We start from the raw sequence: 21127 nt of genomic DNA, 5'->3' as shown, positions 1-21127 counted from the left end.
TCCGGTGCAAGAGCCGTCCCGCCCGCCTTCCCACAGTCACGGAGCCCACGACCACCTCCTATACCTGTCTCCCCCGACGTTCCCAGCATCCTACCGGATCCCGCCGCCACATTCCTGAGCCATTAACGATCCCAGCCCCTCCAACGGAGCAGCACCTGCAGCCGCCGAGCCCCTGCCCGCCACACAGCCGCGAGGAGCCCGGCAGAGCCCCGTACTCTCAGGCCGCGTCCTCCTGCTTCCACAACAGCGCAGCAGCCCCGCCACCCATCACGCAGCTCGGAGCGAGAAGGCCCCGCCACCTACCCGCGGCCCGCCGCGGCTCCCACAGGCAAACGGCGAAGACAAGTCGCGCTCGCAACGCGAGCGGGAACCGCGGCGCAGAACAAGAGGAGCGTGGGTTCCCGCAGCCAATCAGCGAGCACAGCAAACGCCTTGCATTCTGGGAAATGGTAATTTCAGCGCCGCGCGGCTCTAGCCAATCTCCCGTCGCTCTGCTGGGTAGTGATTCGCGAGAATGGGGCCAGCCGCCATGCTGGGTGTGGCCGACGAGGTGCCTTTCTCTCCGCCATGTTGAAAGTGACTCTCCCCCGCTGTGTTGTCAGGTGGGCGGCGCTGGTTTCCGCTTCCGGTGGGGTTGGTGGCTCTGCTTGCCGGGCAGGTGGCCGTAGTGCGGGGAGACTCGGGATGGGGCATTAAAGCGACGGCTCCGGCCGCGGTCTGGACTCGAGCGCGGTGGTGGCGCCTGCAGGTGGGAGGAGGCGGAAATTTCCGGGTGTGGCGCCCCGTCTTTCCGGGGAGCGGGGCGGCTCGTGTTGCCCAGCTGGAGGTGGGGTGGGAGCAGGAAGGAGTCCGGGTCTGGTGCGTGTGGCTGGGCTGGGCTGGGCTGGGCTGGGCTGGAGAGCGCTCTGGGCTGCCCCACGCATGGGCTCGCTCCCCGAGGCATGGGCTGGCTCCCTCTGCCCATGAGTCTGGCCTTAGGGCGGGCCCCAGGCGTGAGGCCGGAACGGGAGCCGGGGATGGGGCGGTGAGTTCCAGGGAATGGATTTCAGAGTCCTGAGCTCCTGCCTAGCGGTCGGGCCTGGAGGCTCTCCCTATCCTGCGGAGTTGTGACAGTGCTGCTCTCTCCTTGGCAGGTGCCATTTGTGTTAAGAGGCTTCGCCAATTACTAGCCACAAAAGTAGTGGGGAATTGGTGACATCTCCAGTTCTAATCACTGTGGTGACTTAGCTGTGTGTGTTCGCTCATATACAATATTCTCTCTAATTTTTGATAGGCTGTGTGTGCAAAAAATTTCTTCTGTGCAAATTGTTGTGCTTCTGTGCAAATTTTTTTGCATGCGGTGTTTTGCCGGGTGCCCAAGGTTTAGGATCTCTGTGCGCGCACGCAGCTTGGAGGGAACAGTGCTCATGTGCTTATCTCCTGATACATTTGTTTAAAATGTGTCCTTTATAATGCATTCAGTGAGTGCTGTTTAGCATGCGTAAGAGAGAACTGCTGAACTCCAGGAAATGATGCTGGGTGGCAGATACTTAACTAGATAGAGAAGAAAATATAAGCGTTTTAAGCATTAGAAATAAAAATGGCCCGCAACATAAGAACGGCGATACTGGGTCAGACCAATGGTCCATCTGACCCTGTATCCTGTCTTCCAACAGTGGCCAGTGCCCTGTGCTTCAGAGGAATGAACAGGTAATCGTCAAGTGATCCATACCCTGTCATCCACTCCCAGCTTCTGGTAAACAGAGACTAGGGACACTCAGGGCATGTTATTACATCCCTGACGATCCTGGCTATCAGCCGTTGATGGATCTATCCTGTTTGAACTTATAGGGTTTTTTTTTTGTTTTTTTTAAATACTGTTATAGTTTTGGCCTTCATAACATCCCTTGGCAAGAGAGTTCCCCAGGTTAACTGTGTGTTGTGTGAGGAAGTACTTCCTTTTGTTTGTTTTAAAACCTGCGGCCTATTAATTTCATTGGGTTTCCCTTAGTTCTTGTGTTATGTGGAGGAGTAAATACATTTCCTTATCCCTGTTGTCCACACCAGTCAAGATTTTATAGACTGCTATCATTATCCCCCTTAGTCATCTCTTTTCCAAGTCTTTTTAATCTAGCCTTATATGGAAGCTGTTCCATCCCCTTAATCATTTTTGTTGCCCTTTTCTGTACCTTTTCCAGTTCTAATGTATCTTTTTTTGAGATGGGGTGATGAGTTCTGCATGCAGTATTCAAGATGTGGGCATACTATGGATTTATATAGGGGCATTGTGGTATTTTCTGTTTTATTTATCCCTTTCCTAATGGTTCCTAATCATTGGCACTTCATACTGAAGAATGTCAGCTGCCCTCTTCAATATGCTTTTAGAAGAGCAATTTGTTTCTTTATCCTTATAGAGCCCCCTTGTCTCTGCAGAAAGAGTTTGGGAAAGTCTCTATACTAGGTGATGGCTGAAGAAAAGGTTCTTTGGGATGTGGAACCCTTATGCTACTCATTGCCTTTGCAGCACATGCAAACCATGCTTATATTGTTTGTTTATCAAACCTTTGCGCAGATCTGGAGCATATGATAAATGGCATGAATCTTGTACTGTGTTAGGTTTTAAACATCTAATTTGATATTCTTTCTCCCGGGCCTTTATAAGGGAGAGATCCTGTTTGCGTTCTGTGTGAACTCACAGTACCTAAGAAACGCTATCAGGTAGTTTAAAATAAATAAAATTTCTATTTTAAGTGGTTTAAAACATAAAACTGGTAGGTCCTGCCTCCCTGTCAGCAAACTGACAAGGCAGCAACCCCCAGTAAGCTTCATAGATATTTAACAACTCTTCCCTAGTTCTTATCCAAATGTCTTGAGGTTCTTTATAAACTTTTAGTTATCTGAGCCATGTAGCATTGTCTGAGAGGTACATAAAGAATACTGGATCACTTCTCCCATCTGCTGTAGCCTCATCTGGGATGGAACATAATTACTGTTTAATAACACACAGCAGCAGTATAACCAAACGAATAATCTATCAAGTAGAATTTGCAAGGGAAATTTAGGAAGGTGTAATGTATTTATGTGGGGCTGGGAAAGTCTAGTATACCAGGGTTTAACACCCCTTCTGTCATGAAAAGTGACATTATCTACTTCATGAATCTGAGTGAGCATCTTCCTTAATTTTGCAGATTACACATAATATCATGCCTTCAGCAATATAATGCCCCCTCATAATCCTATTGGAATATTAGTTCAGTATTCAGCTGGAAGAAACATGTTTTACATCTATTCTGCTCCTCACAACGCTTCAGGGGTTAAAGCAGCTGCTTAGGAAGGCTCTTCAGGGGATAAAAAAGTGGGCTGTCCCCAGTGCTGATGAGGGGGCTCTTTGGCTTATCAGGGTCTCGCAAATGGATTCTCAGAGAGGCCCAGTGCTGATGTTCTGGAAATTCATCCCTTTGAGTACCTCACCCTTCTGTAAGTCTAGGCACATTATCAAAGGTGCTTTTCAGTGCATTTGGGACAGCAACCGACTGTACAGTAAGGTGTTAAATTTGTGTGTAATAGATTGGCTGGAAGACTATCATGGGAGGGCTCTTATACACTGGTCATGGGGTTTTCCCAGAAGCAAAAAGCTGGCTTTGCTTGGACAAGTAAAAAGCTGAACATACTACAAGAAGAGACAGCTGGAAGAGCAGGCACTGATAATGCTGTCTTATTTTTGCAGCATGTTTAGGAAGTTGATAAGAGAAGCCAGGAAGGGTGCAGAATGGTATCTCTGGGTTTTTTGTTCTCCCCATCTCCCCCTACAGGTGCTTTGCTTGTTAGGATACGAGACAGACTTTGGGGGGAGGGAGGAGGTTCTGGTGCTGACACTTCATGGTGTCCTGCAGCAGGAATCTGCTGTGCCTATAACATAAGTAGGCTTCTTCTCCTTTCAACTAATGAAGGGGTTTAAAAAAGCACATATGTTTCTTCCATGCACTCTTTCAGGTAAAAGATGTAGTAGTCCTAAGCCAGCTGTTTTTGTCTTCTAAATCACCTAATTTCAAATTTATGATAGTACTGCTCATCACTTTTTATCTCAAATCTCTGTGCAAACATCAGTATATTAAATCCCTGCATTCCTTTGGGGATAGCCGTTGTCTCTCTCTTTCAGTTGTGAAAACTGAGGCACAGAATAGTTATGACATGAGTGAGGCCACCCAGAAAGTCACTGTTAGAGCTGAGATTATAGCTCAGGAGTCCCACTTTGTTGCTGAAACAATTAATCATGTTTGTCTCTTACTTCCTGCCTTTCTTTCTTTGGAAATGTCTCATACCTGTAGATGTTCCTGTCAGCAGCCTACGGTTTGGTGTTACTGTGCGTACTCTACTTGCGTTCTTCATTGGTGTTTGCACAGAATTTCACAAGAAATCAATGAGCTAGTGAAGGAGTTTCTTTTGAGGAGAGTCTTTTGTAAATCTTATTCACTTTTACTGGTAAACGCACCTGATTAAACAAAGGAAAATCAGGTTAGTTATTTGTATAGTCATCTGACAAGGTTTAATACAATAATTCAACACAAACATTTTATTCTGCAACACATGATATCCTTAAACCTATACTCTGGGAAAACTTTTCTTTCCCTTGATTAAGGGACAAGGCCACATACGCCTATTTAGTATCATTACCATAGTTCGGCAGTTTTGTGCTCCTTAGAATTTTTCTCTGTCTAGACATAAAATTAATGTCCAAAGAGACACAGTCAATTGAATTCTCCAACTAAGAATTTCTTGCCTTATATTGTCATAAGTAACATCTGCCATTAATCTAATGGAAAGATCCCATAGAAGACATTGACTGGATTTATAGACTTTAAGGCCAGAAGGGTCTATTATGATCGGAAGGACATAGGTAGTAGAACTTCACCCAGTGATCCTTGAGTCAAATCCATGATGTCTGGTTTAACTAAGCATATTTTTTAGGTACACACCCACTTAATGTAAAGACTCCCAGTGATGGAGAACTAAATGCTTAAGTAATCTGTTCTGGTTGTTAATTACCCTCATTGTCTTAAAGTTCTAATATATTTCTATTCTGAATTTGTCTAGCTTTAACTTCCAACCCTGTGTCTTGTTATGCCTTTGTATACTAAATTCAAAGAGCTCTCTATCAGAAAAATCTTCCTATAAGTATCTATGCAGGTATTTACAAACCATGACCAAGTCTTATCTTTCTTTATCTTCTCTTGGATAACTAAATAAACTAAGCTTCTTTAATCTTTTGCTGTAAGGCACATTTTCCAGACCTTGAATATTCTTCTGGCTCTCTGCTGAACCCTTTTCAATTTCACATCTTGAAAACTGGACATGGTATTATCTGTGTTTAGGGCAACAGAGAGACTATTGCTGGAATACTATGTCCCTACTTTTACTTGTGATTCCCCTACTTGATGTCCCAGTATTTCTGGTGCACAGGAGCTTTTCACTAACAATAATGGCTCTTTGGTGACTCTTCTGAAATAATTGGGTGATCAAATGCAGATAGAAGTGTGTATTTGTCACAACCATGACTGGGCATCCAATTGCACAGTGGAGTCTAAAAACACCTCAGGACTTCAGACTGACTTATTAATCTCCGTATAGATGCCCTTTATAATGGGGGATGTTATAGAAGAAGCATTTCCCACTTCATAACAGCATTCTCTGTTATCTTAGGGTAAAGCTTTAGCCAACTGCTCTCTATCCGAGTGTTGGTTTTGGCAAAACATGGCAGTAGTTGTGTGGTGGTGATGTTTGTTAGATGATGCCCAGCTCTACGTCCATGTGGTGCTGGCACTTCAACCTGGGTTGCTTCATCAGGCCTCCCAGCAGCTTCTTAGAAATGTTGAATGGTATGTGGGGCAGGACTCTGTAGATGAGGGTTTGTCAGTGGAGGAATGGTTGTCCTCTGGGTCTGAGACTGCCCTCTGAGAGGAAGGATATAAACTATTTGAGTGTGTTTTTATTCACCCCACCAGCTTCTTGTGGGGAGACAGGAGTATTCAGTGATCAAAGGTATCAACTATTGTACTACATTAGACTTTTATAATGGGGGGGTCCACAAAATTGTGTCTGAATAAAAAAGGCACTAGCTTGAGAAGTACTGGACTATACAAAAGTTTAAAAAAAAAAATCAGTAACAATAAGCCTATATAATACAACTATTACTGCATTTGACCTCACAAACACGGAAGAATTTGGTTCACTGCCCTGAAATTATTCTGGAAATCTTGTTTTCACTGCTTGAGAACTGTAGTAAAAATTTCAATGCCTCACAACCTTCTGACTGTCTTTTGTGATCTCCCCATCCCCTTTCTGGAGAAGGGGTGGAGGGTCACAACACATCAGCTGAGAAACACAGGTATATGCTTTCCATATTATATGGAATGTACTCTTCTTCCCTCCTCCCCACCCCCCTTTGTGGAAGGCATGAGGGTACAACATAGAAAAGAGGGAAAATTCTAGTAACTTAGTTAATGAGACGCTTTAACAAATGTAATATGTAGGAGGAAAAAGGAAGTGCTAGACTGGGGACAATTGCTGGAAAAAGGAACTGTCTGTAGACTTAAAATGAATTGTGTTGCAATTTTTTAACCTAGATAATGAGCTGAGTTATGAGGTAACTTACCAGGTTGAGATATTAAAGATCTGAAAACTTGCACCATGATTTGTTAATAGTGATGAGCTATTTGCTTTGTATTGTTGATCAGTCTTGATGTTCAGAAATATTTTATTTCCTTGTTGTTTCAGAAATCTTTAAATTGAACAGATCTGGCTACATGAGGGGAAATTAAATTTGATTCCACTCCCTTTTTATCATTTTAACTGGATGTGATGCTTATTAAATGCACGTCACTCTTAAACTATAAATTGTGCAAATGAATGACTTCTATTTAACTTTGCTATGTTGTGTGGCTAAGGCATTTTAAAGCTAGTTGACCTTCCAACACACTAAGTTGTTAACCTGAGAGAACAGGTAGTGCTAAATGGCCTTGTGGTTCTTGGGACTCTACTTGCAGTCAAAAAATAAGGAAACTGGTTGGATGGTACAAAGCAAATATGTCCAGCAACCCTGTTGGATTAAAGAATAAGATTAGAGCTAGTACAATGTTTGGTATCTATTAAAGTCAAAATGATCTCTGTGAGTGCCAGTAAAGTAGAAGGAAGTGGAGAGAACTTTAAGGGTTGGTGTTGGGATCTCTTCCTAATCATCAGGGTACTAGTGTTCTTAGCACCTGAATCTCATTCAATATGATACTAAAAATAGATGGAGAACAGCAAGAGTGCTTCCTAGAGCCGAAATGGGTTCTGCTGATAACTACAGAAGTACACAAACAAGGAAATTGTCTCGTGCTTTTATAATATACAGGATATGTGTACACTGCAATAAAACATCCATGGCTGGCCCATGTCAGCTGTCTTGGGCTCAGGCTGCTGCAGGGCTATAAAATTGCAGTGTAGATGTCTGGGCTTGAGCTGAAGCCTGGCTCTGGAACCCTCGCAGCGTGTCTTATTGCAGTGTAGAGAGATCCACAGGGCTCGAAATAAGTATCTGCCAAACATGGTCTGGAGGAAGTACAAAACTGTTGAAGAGAAATAATCTTAGATTTTCTAACAGTAGAGGAATTAAAACTACTTTATTTACAATATTTTTTTTTTTAAATCTCCATAGCATTGGTTATGGCCACAGCTGCCTGAGGAGGAGAAGCAGCAGAGGGGAGAGAGCTGGTACGGAGAGCATTGGGAAAAGCAAAAAGTCGATAGTGGGGACTGGCCAGAGCTGTGAATCCCTTGCTGTGTTAGAGGAGAGCTTGTTTAGAGGCCCCCAGGAAGGAGGGGAAGAACCAGCCTAGGCAGGAGAAGCTGATTCCAAAACAAGAGGGTTGATGCTCAAGGGTAGATCCCAGAAGCAGGTGTAGGACTTGCAGGCAGGGACACGTTGGTGAATGGAACACTATGGGAAGTCCTCTTCCGCAGGAAGCCGAGCCCAGAACAAGGGGCAAGTCTGGAGGGATGTTCCCTGAGCAGGGGGAGCACTCAGGTCTGGAGGCCTGACTTGAGTGCAATACTGTGGGGAGTTCTATGGCAGGAAACCTGACTTGGGGCAATGAGAGAAGACTGCAGGAGAGGAGTGACTCTTGGAGCTCTCAGGCAGCCTGGAGAGTAGGGCCCTGGAAAGGGGCTAAAAGAACTTTGAACAGGTGAGTGACCTGTGAACGGTGACCTTTTGAAAGGGTTTTGGAGAGCTACTGTGTTGTAATCTTGTCTGTCTTTGGGGATTTGATAGGAGCTGTTTTTACTACAAGCGATATGTGAACTGAGACACTCCATATGAGTATAGGGTTTGAATTTGCACTGAAATATAATATTCCTTTGTGCGGGTGGATTTCATGGAGAAATTGAGACAGGCCTGACTATTGTGCTATGGTCTGCTGCAGGAGGATGCCCCAGGTGGGGCTCATCAGATCAGTGTTGCATTAAAGTCTATTTTAAAAGCAAAATATTACCTTTACACCAAAGTAACCATGTGATTTGCAGAAAGTATAAAAATTAGTGTGCAGTGTTTTCCTCATGCTGCCCTGCCAATGTTCTTCAAATGTAACCAGTGCAAATTAGCTCTTGAGGGGAGTCTTCATGTTCATTTAGTCTCTTTTTTTCTTACAGTGCCAATTATACTTTTTTGTTGTTTTTTCCTAGGAATATGACAAATCACCAGCACAGACCACTGAATAGACGTTAGAGGCTAACAACTTTTGATTACTAATAACCTGGAAATATGAAGTGGGAAAACTAGAGATGAAAGTATTCCATAGCCAGATGTTGGGTGTGGAGTTTCTTACTGCTGAATCAGTCTATAAGATTCTTCCAGTTTCGTCCACAAATTGGAGATCAGTTTTTCTCTCGCCTCTCCCCAAAAGGACAGTTATTGTACAAGGCAAACATGAAATGTTAGAATCATAAGATGTAGTAAGACAGTGGCTTCATCATCATTGTCTATACTCCAGCAGTAACTAGCCTCTTTGGCTGACAGATAACTTCGTTTTCTTTTCCCTCGCCCCTTTATTGGTTACACTCAAGAAACTCACTCAAGGGGGAACTCTTATCTGCCAGGAAAAGCCCCTTATCTGTTTTTGAGGAACAAGCATAAAGGCATAAATTGTTCTCTGATACTGGTGAGGAAGGAAAAATTTGTGAAGCTGTATTATTAGCTGAGCAATAGCAGAACTGGAGGGAGGGCAAATGGTATGGTTGAGGGGGACATTTCTGGGAGGGAGGGGATAGTGTGAGAGGCATGTTTGGGGAGAGAAGGGACTTGGCTAGGGGATGAAGGGGACTTGTAAGCTGATTGAACGGTCATCTTTGACAGTCCAATTTAAATCTTGTTTGAACACACCTACCCGTAGCAACATTTTTTCTTAAGTATGGAAATTTTTAATTGTGAGGTTGTTTTTAGTTGTTCTAGATTAATTATGTGATTCAGGAGGACTATACAAACTCCCTGTTGCAGACCACAGTTTGAAATCCACTTCGGAATATTTGTAGGTGATCAGAGTTGCTTATGTTAGAGGTTCGAGTGATCATTGTTAGATGTATTCCTGGATAAATTTAACTATGATAAAATTTACAGTTGACACAAACATTGAAGTGGTTGGAAATATACAGGAGGATAGCACCAAAAGCCAGTGACCTGGATAACTTCGAGTAGTGGAAGTTACAGGCAATGATGGAAGATATATTAATGTAAAGATCTACACATGTGAGATGGAATAATAACTAAAGTACCATATTTATTGCAGTCAAGGAAATTTCTCATCTTTCTTGCCTTCAGTGGTTTAAGATTACTTTGTCGTCTCAGCAAACACCATTTGCTTCAGGGACAAGAGCTTGAGGGGGATGTGTCTACAAGATCATGTCTGTTAGAAAGTGAGAACTGTTGCTGAAATGGGTGAACAGTGTTTAGTTACGTGTTTAGAACTTGTTTTTTGGCTATCTTGACACTAGAATTCAGTCTTTGTACATTTTTTGTAGGTCATAAAATTTACCATAGCTGCTGATGGTAATAAATTACTTTCCATTCATGTTCTGTTTGCCCTGTGGAGAGTTGGATTTTGGTTTTTAGGGAGTTACTCTTCAAATATTGACTTTCTTCTAATTTAAACTGCTTTGTTCAAGTATCTGTGGCTAATATTTTTCAAGTGAGAACAGTTGAAATCTCTTTCCTTATGGAGGAATAAATAGGGTTTTTTTGGTAGAAATACCTTTCTTTGCATAAAAAAATGTGCAGAGAAGGGCTACTAGGATGAGCCAAGGGATAAGAGGAGATTCCAAGAGCTTGGCTTGTTTAGCTTAACTGAAAGAAGGCTATGGGGAAATATGATTGCTCTCTATAAATACATCGGAGGAATAAATACCAGGGAGGGAGAGGAATTATTTAAGTCAAGCGCCAGTGTGGACACAAGAACAAATGGTTATAAACTGGCCATCAAGAAGTTTAGGCTTGAATTAGATGAAGGTTTCTAACCATCAAAGGAGTGAAGTTCCAAAACAGTTTTCCAAGGGGAGCAGTAGAGGAAAAACGCCTAACTGACTTCAAGACTGAGCTTGATAAGTTTATGATGAGACTACCTATAATGGCATGTAGCTGATCTGCGACTGCTAGCGGCAAATATCTCCAGTGGCTGGTGATGGGACACTGGATGGGGAGGGCTCTGAGTTACTATAGAGACTTATTTCCCAGGTGTGTGTTTGGCTGGTGGGTCTTGCCCATGTGCTCAGGGTCTAACTGATCACCATATTTGGGGTTAGGAAGGAATTTTCCCCCAGGTCATATTGGCAGAGACCCTGGGAGTTTTTTGACAGGTTTCAGAGTAGCAGCCGTGTTAGTCTGTATTCCCCAAAAGAAAAGGAGTACTTGTGGCACCTTAGAGACTAACAAATTTATTTGTTAGTCTCTAAGGTGCCACAAGTACTCCTTTTCTTTTGGGGAGTTTTTTGTCTTCCTCTGTAGCATGTAAGTAGGGATCACTTGAAGGTGTAAACTAATGTAAATGGTGGATTATTTGTAACTTGAAGTCTTTAAATCAAGATTTGAGGACTTTAGTAACTCAGCCAGAGGTTAGGGGGTCTATTATAGGAGTGGGTGGATGTAGTTCTGTGGCCTGCAATGTGCAGGAGATCAGATTAGATTATCATGCTAGTCCCTTCTGACCTTAGAGTCTGAGTCTATGCCAGGGCTTGGAGTTCAATCCGTAATCCCCTTAAATTGAAACTGCATCATACAGTTGGGTATGTTTCTTAGTAGTCTTGGCTAAAAGATACAGGAATGTATTAAGAAATTAAAAGGTTAAAGTCTTGATGTCAGATCTAGGTTTTATTCCTTTTTAAAAAAGAGGATTCGTAAGTAAGCATACCTTTATTGCACATGTTTTTGCAACTTGGTTAATTTCATTGACATTTTAATATGCTCATTCAGTTTTCCAAACAGTGCTGTGCTAATGCATAAAAACCAGAAAGTGAAACAAACTACTCTAGTTTAGTTTAACTCACCAAATTGAGTGAAACAAATGTTCTTCTAGATACTAAAATACTTCGACTTACTGGATCAAGACCTAGACGTGCCAGTGCAGAGTCTCTTGAAGTCAGTGATGCTTTGCATTGGTGTGGGGGACCATGCTATTACATTTGTTTATGGGATCAGGGACTGTACCTTTAATTTCCCTTATACTTTTTCAAGACACAGATGCCTAGGGACTGCCATTTAGATTTGGGATTCAAAATCTTCCGTGAAACCTGCTTTATTCTGTTCTTTCAGCTTCTTTCTGAACTAGGAAATAGATCTGGGGAAAAAGCACATCCACCTTCTGCATGAGGCTCCAGAAGTTGAAAAAATCAGCATGCGTGGAATCTAGGGGCATATTGGTGCTGAATCCAGCCTATAGAAAAGGAGGTATTCCAGTTCTAATAACTGAAAACACAATTGTCAGCTCATAAGGCTGCTTTATGTTCCCTACAGCCTCGTTCTTGTCTTTTTTCTTTTTCTTTCGTTTTTTTTACTAAGACCTATCAGCAGTTCAAAATCCATGTAAAAAAGCAGAGATGACATCAGACAATCTTGCTTTGTTTCCCTTGCTAAATTAAAAATGGAAGAAATATTAACACTAATAAGCAGAGTTGTCTGTGAGATTAGTGTTCACATCCATTGTTTGTTTGAATTTTGGACCAAAGCCAGATTTGGCAATAACATGGAACCCAAGCAGCCACTCTACAGAACTGGGTAACTTTTCAGTATTTAACTATATAATTATTGTCTTTGTATTGGTGTCAGTACAATAATTAATAAGTTTGATTAGATTATCTTGGTTACCAAAGTTTTTTCCCTTCTGGAAAAAGCCAGAAGGCTTCCCTACAGTGTTGGGCACATTTTTATATAATGTATTAGACAAGCTTTCAGAAAAATGTTGGTGTCTGAATTATTATTAAGGTTACTTAACAAGGTTGCAATGGGAAGTAATTTTGCACTGAGCAAATAAACTTTATTCTGAAATAAATTTATCAGACCTATCTCCGTCTTGTATTTGCACTAAGAACAAACACAGTTCATCTGCCCTAAACTGAACAAGACAAAGGCTGAGTGAAACAACTGAAAACAGCACAGACTCCTAGATGGCCATGTGAGAGATCTGAGTTTAAAGGTCATTTTGTTCTTGCTCCTGCTTGCAGCATTGGAGCAATGATGTTTTCAGCTTGGAACATTTGAATATCAGTCCATCAGCCCACCTTCGTATTTTTTTTTTTTTAGATAATTATGGAGTGGGAATCTATTAACCATCCTGTTACAAGGTTGCATCCCACAACTAGATAGGAAAAGGAGTGGAATTCAAATGGCAAAATTGTGGCCCAGAATGCTGGGGGCATTGAGGAGGTGAAATACTTTATACATGTGGAAAATTAATTTCTCTAGTAAGCCTATAAGAACAGAAACTAGAAGAGATGGATCTGTAATAAGTATTATCCACCCTTTAGTCTAGGGTGCTTCTATTTGAAAAGAAGACCAAGGTTTAATGGACGCTCTATTGTTAACCCTTGGACACTGCCCCTTGAAATTCAAGAGAACCTCAGAAAAAAGCAAATAAACCCCACATTCAGAATGACACAGATGCATGTAACAATTCTCTGGTTTCAGACAGTGTCAGAATTGGTGCATGGACTGTGGATCCGAGCCTAAATTTTTTTCACAGTTTGGATTGATATCAAAAAAGTTACATCTTCCCTCTAATTTCCCTAAAATTAAGATACTTCTCTAAGGGCTGGATTGAGCCATTAACCTCTCACCTTACCTGAAGGGCCCCTGAATTAAGTGAATCCATGAAGTTGCTGAAGGTGCAACAAGTACACATGCCTCTCCTCCTGACCAGGATTAGGAGCTTCTGCGTCAAAAGGCTCAAAGCTAGACTGGTGCTAGACCATCCCAACTGGGAATGCAGGATTGAAGGCCCTGTATCTCTCCCTACCCTTTTTCCCTTGCTGGTCTGCCACTAGGACTGGTGGGCCCCAGGGAATGCTTTTCATACACCTCCTGTTTCCTCCCTCAGACTGGTTTGAGTGCATGATTCAGACATGAGTGGCCTTGGCAAGATGCACAGCCACGTATTGCAGGTTAATGTAAATTAAAAAACTTCTACATCAGACAGGGCTTCTGCATCTTTGTATGGTTACCATGAACAATGACCCCAAGATGGCTGTAATATTTAGTTAATTCACGTCCGTCAATTTCCTTTGGAATGGGTGCATAGAAGAAAACTCAGGTAGGTGGTGAAGATGCTGATGTTCATGGACGCAGCTGTGAGCTCCCACTCTGAGCAGTCCGCTCTGAGGAGCATTCCATAACATCTTGTTCAGAGTTACAAACGTTTTAGAGTTAGGAATAACCTCCATTCCCGAGTTGTCTGTAACTCTGAGGTTTTACTGTATGCCAAAGACAACTGTTGAATAAAACTTGTGATCAAATTTGGAACCTTCATACTGTAAATAGAACTTGTTTTTTCTCTGGCATCCCCAAACTATGGCCGGGAGAGGGTGTGGCAGTTATGATTTGCAGGCCATGTGGTGGTGGTGTCTCCCATCAATTTAGCACTGACCCTTTACAAGGGAGCCCTGTTCTTTGCAGGGTAGCAGTAAAGTTGATACCAAGACCTGACATTACTCCTTCAATTGATGCCATTGCTAATATTTAAAGCAGTGTCCTGCAACTCCCCCCTCCCCCCCCCGCAGCTACATCTGTGCTGCACCTCACTGGTGGCAGCAGTCAAAAGCAAGCTGCATGCACATTGGTGTGTGTAGCTACACACATCAGTGAAAGGCTCCAGCGGAGGGAAGCAGCAGGGAAAGGCTCTAGCACAAGGGAGGGCAAACTATGGCCTGCAGGCTGGATCCGGCCCGTCAGGGCTTTCAGTCTGGCCTCCGGGATTACCAGCCCGATGGCACAGCGGGGCTAAGGCAGGTTCCCTGTGGCCGGCACCACGTCCCTGGCACTGCCCTTCCACGCCCCACCCCCCCGCAACTCCCATTGGCCGGGAACGGGGAACCATGGCCAATGGGAGCTTCTGGGGTGATACCCACAGGTGAGGGCAGCGCATGGCAGAGCCCCCTGCCCTGCCCTGCCCTACCCTACCCTACCCCACCCCCAGGAGCCACTGCCGGACATGCTGGCCACTTCTAAGAGCGGCGCAAGGCCAGGGCAGGGAGGGAGCCTGCCTTAGCCCCACTGTGTGCTGCTGCCACCCTGGAGCCACTCAAGGTAAGTGGTGCCTGGCCAGAGCCTGCATCCCAAATCCTTCCTGCCCCCCTGCCTTGAGCCCCCTGCCATGCCCCTCCTGCACCCCAACTCCTTGCCCTTAGCCCCTTCCTGCACACAGCACCCCCTCCCACACTCCTTTCCGCACTCCAACCCCTTGCCCCAGCCCAACATTCATGGCCCTGCATACAATTTCCCCACCCAGATGTGGCCCTTGGGCCAAAAGTTTGCCCACCCCTGTTCTAGCAGCTCCCTGTGGCTAGGAAATGGTCTGGCAGCAGGGAGTTGTCAGAGCCTTTGCCTGCTGCCTCCCACTGCAGGAACCTTTCCCTGTGAAGGGGAAAGGCTCCAGATGCTGGGCACTACGCTGCTAAAAATAGCAGTGTAGACTGGGAGGCACTGCTAGGGTGTGTCAAGAGCCATGTAGGGTCCATAGGCACTGGGTTCAGGCATGTCTGAGTCACCTCAGCAATGCCTCACTGTCTATGCTATTTATACCTATGCTGGGGGCATGCAGTGTATGCCCTCTGCTTGATGCCATAAGGAGTGTGCAGTGTCGAGGTACCCTTAGTGATGGCTTCAACAGTTACAGGATAAATAGATCAATTAAGTCTGGTACTGGTAAGTAAAATGCTTTACTACTTACCTTTTACAATGGCTTTAAATGAATTCCTAGGAAAATCTTACCTTTGGCTTAAATGTAAACACCTGACCTGCTTATGGGTATAGGGAAACTTGCCTGTTTTCATAAGGATTAATCATTCCAATTTTCACTGTGTTCTGAGAAACAGTGGGTTTGGGTTGGCAGTGAGATACTGTGCAACAAACGGATGTCTATGTAATGTTTCTGCTTTTTTTTTTTTTTTTTTTTGCAATGATTGCGTTGTGTGTGGGAACTGTAAGATAAGTGCCTCAGAAAATAGATGAATATTGGGCATCGGCTTTGCAAGATCAGTTAACTGCTTGGCTAACCAAACAAATTAAGTAAACTGGCATAAACTGTCTGTTTGCTTTCATTGTCAGGTGTCCCTGAAGAGGTGAAGTGTAAACTCTGAGCACCTACAAGGTTGGAGCTCTGGGAAAAGGTGTGCTTACGCTGCTGGGGACTCTGGGTTAGCATTGGTCCTGGGGTGGTCTAAGGCAGGTGGGTCACAAGAACCATTTCTGTAAAGGGAGAATAGATAGAACCTGTGACCAGAAGTTTCCCAGAGATGCCAAGGAAAGAGACTATGATACAGCCTACTCAGACCAACAGAAGCTTACGAGCACATGGGGCCCAGTGTGGTAGGACACAAACACAGCAGCCTGATCGGCTCTAGCAGAGGGAGCCTTACTAGGGCTGTTTCAGAGTAGCAGCCGTGTTAGTCTGTATTCGCAAAAAGAAAAGCAGTACTTGTGGCACCTTAGAGACTAACAAATTTATTAGAGCATAAGCTTTCGTGAGCTACAGCTCATCCGATGAAGTGAGCTGTAGCTCACGAAAGCTTATGCTCTAATAAATTTTAGTCTCTAAGGTGCCACAAGTACTGCTTTTCTTTTTACTAGGGCTGTGTAACAGAAGTTAAGTAAAAGCAACCTCTCGCCTATAAGTTAATGTTCTGTTAATGCATTTCAGTTTGTCCCTTATTGTAAGAGAGCCAAACTTGCCCCCTGGGAGTGGTGGCCTAGCTTGTGCCAATCATGATATGGGGTCCTTAAACAATAAGGAAAGTACTAGCTACATATTGCCTGCCCTGATGAGATTTGTGGTTGACAAAATGAGCATTTAACGCTTTAAAAATAAATCAATTGAGATTCTGTATAGTCTCCTTTTTTTTATTTTTGGGGTGGGGGGGAAGGAAGTGATTGGGACAAGAAACATGGATTCCACAAAATGTGATGTATGATGAGGAAACTCTTCCTATATGGCTTTCTGGGTAATACCCTTTCTCTTCTGTTTTCAGTATCTGTCAAAACTGTATTCACTCCAATGTAACTGTTGGGACATAGTTTTATTCCCCACATCCATCTGTGATGGAATTTGTCAGGGATGATCTTGTACACCAAGTAAAATGATGATAGCTTTAAAGCGACTATGAAAATTATCTAAATTGATTGAATTCTTAGACTAGCTTCTTGTGAAGCTTCCCTTACAATGTACTTCATTATAAGCTTGTCTAAGGAACTAACATTTGTGTACTCCTGTTCTAGTTCACTATAATGGTAATGTTTAGGAAGTAGCACATGGCTAGGTTGGCTTCAAGAGGAAAGTGGGGGGGGGGGAAATGCCATTCAGCCTTAGAAAAACAAAGGTGTAAAGATCCTTAATTTTGTTTACTGTTTCATTTTAGCTTTGACTGGAAAGGACTCGCAGCCAGCAATACTGCTTCCTCTCATCAGTTAGTACATGACTTTTGGGGTTCTCTCTTATGGTAAAAATGACATGCCAGGAGTTGTGTTTGTGGGTGAAAATTGAAGTGAAAATGAGGCATTGTTACCTTGTGACTTTCTTATGCTTTAAGTGAAACTCCAATCTCTGTGCACTGTAGAAGACTTCTTAACAAAAAAAAGTCCATTAGTCATAATGTGAAAAAATTGCTATATGGGATTTGTTTTTCTTCTGTTAAAATAAACTTGCTTTGGGAATTCTGTCTGAATAATTACGTGAGATAATACTCAACATAAGAAAACCTCAGATTCTAAGGAATCCTGGAAACAACTTGGCTGGTAAGGGTATAAAAGCCGAGTGAATAATTTTTGATTTTTTTCAGTTCAGGGACCAAACCAAAAAATCCCGTGGGGGGAAAAGTGTCAGTTTGAACTAAAGCTGTGACACTCCAGTTTTTCTTGCCAAAAAGGAAAATACACTTCCCTCTCTCCTCTTCTCCCCCCCCCCACACCAATTTTTGGTAAAACAAAAATGTCTCATTTAATTGAAACTTTTTTTTTAATTTTTTTGGGTACTTTTCAAGTGTTTACCATTTTTGTTTTCAAATTTTAGCTAAATTTCTAAATGAAACACCATTTCAAAGTGAAATGCTGAAACGCTTTGTTTCAAAATGGTTGAAATAGAATGTTTTAATTTTTTCAAATTTGTTTTGCCAAAACTTAACAGAATTCGACCCAAATTTGTGTATAGTTGTGGTGTCTTGAAAAAATGCATTGCTAGAGCAATTTTACTATTGATGGAAAAGAAAAACTCCCCCAGTTTTAGTACAATGTATAATTTTTTTTCAGAGGTCATGGATGTTTCCTTTACAGAGTAGAAAAACAGCATCTTCTGCAGATGACTTCAAATTGGGTGTTCTTGGTTTCAAATTTATGCTGGCTCAGTTTTAAATTCTTTGTTCTTACTGTGGAATAATAGTTAGCCAGTGCACATGCAGAATTTTTAGACAGAATGCAGAAATGCATGTATGTAGATACTGTAGGTTAATATTGAGGAACCTGGTGCTTCAGTGTCAAGGCAGCACGGAGGAAAGCTGTAAACAAAGTCATTTCTCAATTGTTCTGGCCGAAAGAGGAAATGAAGATTGTCGAAAAGGTGCTAGAAGGCTGATACTTTCAAACCATTGTCTAGTATCCAATGTTCCTCTTGGCTTTTTCTGGTATTGATACTTTATGACTATTTCACAATTTTCTAAACTGAAACCAGTTTCTTAAGCACGATAAATAGAGAAGTGGATGGAGAGGAATAACTGTCAGGTTACTAGCCTGACTAGAACCTTCAATGAAGTTCTGACTGGGGGTTGCCACATCTTTAAATCCATATAAGGGATTGCTTTTCGATCTCCAAATGGTAGTCTTGTATCGCGTACTGCAACACCAATGCACAAAAGCATGAGGTTAGGATGATTTAGCAACCTCAACTCAAGCCTTTATTTTTATGGATCCATGGAACAACTTTTAATTTACTCTTAACCTTTTTTATAACATGTGTCCTTAAAGAGCCATTTTATTTGATATATTGAAGTGCTAAGGTTATTGTGCCCACTCTTCCTTCCCTTCTCTCCTTTTCCTTAACCTGTTGCTTTCTGATCTATCAATCATGTATAAAAGACCTCTTTTTAGGCTTGAGGCAGAAGTGCTTTAGTGACAGTATGATCAGGCTCTTAAAAATGGAGTGCCGTGGATTTATCAAAAACACTGACTTTCTCCAGCTAGACAAGCTTCATTGAGTTTAGATGCTGAGGGCTTTGTGGTGGGGGAGGTGGTACCAGACCCTTTTCACAAGCAAAGCTTTCCAAATGCTCAAGATCCTTCTTAGCATTAGGCAATTAATGTTCTTCATAAAGTAAATCTAATTCATGCAAACTGTAGAGAAGATTGCTCATTGTAGTACATTTAGTTCACAAGCAGAAATCTGGGAAGATATTCACAGTAATTAATGTTGGCCATTACCCAGCAGCTGTGGTTCTCTACAAGTGGTATGCATACCTCTGGGAGCATGCAGAGATCTTCCAGGGGGTACATCAACTCATGTAGATATTTGCCTAATTTTACAACATGCTACATAAAAAGCACTAGTGAAGTCAGTACAAACTAAAATTTCATACAATGACTTGTTTATACTGCTCTATATACTATGCTCTGAAATGTAAATACAATATTTATATTCCAATTGATTTATAATTATATGGCAAAAATGAAAAAGTAAGCAATTTTTCAGTCAGTGTGCTTTGATACTTCTGTATTTTTATGTCTGACTTTGTAAGCATGTATTTTTTAAATGAGGTGAAATTTGGGGGGGTACATAAGACAAATAAGACTCCTGAAAGGGGTACAGTAGTCTGGAAAGGTTGAGAGCCACTGCCAAACAGTTACAGCAATCTGGGCTATAAAGCTCTCGCTGTTAACAAATTAAAATCAATGCTAGAGAGCAGGGATGGGCAAACTTTTTAGCCCGAGGGCCACATCTGGGTACTGAAATTGTATGGCAGGCCATGAATGCTCATAAAATTGGGGGTTGGGGTGCGTGAGGGTGTAAGGGCTCTGGTTGGGGGTGCAGGCTCTGTGGTGGGGCCAGAAATGAAGAGTTGAGTGTGTGGGAGTGGGGTCTGGGCTGGGGCAGGGGGTTGGGTTTGGGGGGGTGAGAGCTCCAGCTGAGATTGTGGGCTCTGGGGTGGAGCTGGAGGGAGGCATGCTGCTGCTTCTGGGAGCCACACAAGCCCCCAACTCCACTCCCCAGCTGGAGCGGGGAAAACCCCATACCCTGCTCCCTGGCTGGAGCTTGAGAACCAGATTAAAATGTCTGAAGGGCCAGATGTGGTCCCTGAGCCATAGTTTTGCCCATCCCTGCTATAGAGGCAGGATGAAAATGGAGTCAAATGGAACTAATATTAGCTTGAAATACTTACAAAAGAACAACCTTGTTGGACAAATAGCCTTTTCTTTTGACTAATCTCTTAAGAAGAAAAATATTCTGCCAAATATTCTCTTCCATTTTTTTCTGTAATTACATAAATGCAGATTGACAGTCTTGAAAAGCAGTCCAAATTCAGAACCAGAACAGAGCTTTACTAAACTTTTGATGAAGAGATTGTTGAGAGAGACAGTTACAAAAGTATAAAATGCAGTGATTAAATGGTCAGCTCAGACCATTGCAAATTCAGCTACCAGAATGGTCATGCGAGTGGTGCACATCTTAGATTAAAAGCCAATCTGGTGCTGTGCAGAGAGCTATCTCAGGAAAGTTTATACTGGGTTAGTTTCTAACGGCTATTGTAATTGAAAGGAGTCGAGTTTTCAGTTGACTCCAGGAAATGCTATCTCAGAACAGAAACAGTGCATACTTGGATGCTGAAAAGTGATACCTGCAATTTGTACTTTCAGACTACTGGGCACAATGATTAGCTTTTTCCCTGACTCCAAAATCATCAGTTGGATTTCTGTTCTTGTTTGTGAGGTGTTTTTTTTTACTTTCTGGTCTAGGAAGAACTCGGGAAATGACCAGTAGCTAGAATTTCCCATGAAATGTAAATATCCTTTCCAGGACAGGTTTCAGAGTAGCAGCCATGTTAGTCTGTATTCGAAAAAAGAAAAGGAGTACTTGTGGCACCTTAGAGACTAACAAATTTATTAGAGCATAAGCTTTCGTGAGCTACAGCTCACTTCATCGGACTTTCCAGGACAGGGATTTAACAATAGCAGAAAGAGAACCAACATTAAAATACTTTATTTACTGGTTAGTTCATGAGTTTTTTCACTTGTACCTCAGTTTTGTAACACACAGGTGAATAGCTCTGTTAAATAACCCCTAGTACTATACAAGCATTGTACTCTGCAGAAGGAAGTAGGCATGCTTTTATACTCTGAGCTCCGTGTGTTGCCTTCCAATCATCTTTTCAGTTG

The 21127-nt window shown here is 42.6% G+C and overlaps 2 protein-coding genes across 11 annotated transcripts in view; one reads left to right on the top strand and one right to left on the bottom strand.

Annotated features, from left to right (window-relative positions):
- ZNF106 (zinc finger protein 106) overlaps positions 1–608 on the bottom strand; it is a 73076-nt gene extending 72468 nt beyond the window's left edge. Inside the window, exon 1 of one of the 5 annotated variants that reach the window (XM_038405463.2) lies at positions 304–608. The gene's annotated coding sequence lies outside the window, so the exon portion shown is untranslated. Of the gene's footprint in view, positions 1–64 lie in introns of all 5 variants that reach the window. The other 4 variants (XM_038405465.2, XM_043516704.1, XM_038405464.2 and 1 more) reach the window with 4 other exon arrangements.
- SNAP23 (synaptosome associated protein 23) overlaps positions 487–21127 on the top strand; it is a 38325-nt gene continuing 17684 nt past the window's right edge. Inside the window, exons 1-2 of one of the 6 annotated variants that reach the window (XM_043516711.1) lie at positions 611–748; positions 8701–8777. The gene's annotated coding sequence lies outside the window, so the exon portion shown is untranslated. Of the gene's footprint in view, positions 1178–3295; positions 3457–8700; positions 8778–21127 lie in introns of those variants that run through there. The other 5 variants (XM_038405472.2, XM_038405471.2, XM_043516712.1 and 2 more) reach the window with 5 other exon arrangements.

This window comes from Dermochelys coriacea, chromosome 6 (assembly GCF_009764565.3).
Source record: "Dermochelys coriacea isolate rDerCor1 chromosome 6, rDerCor1.pri.v4, whole genome shotgun sequence".
In the NCBI taxonomy this organism is placed as follows: Eukaryota; Metazoa; Chordata; order Testudines; family Dermochelyidae; genus Dermochelys; species Dermochelys coriacea.
Note: the sequence above shows the minus strand (reverse complement) of the source record. Positions and strands in the feature narration are given on the sequence as shown.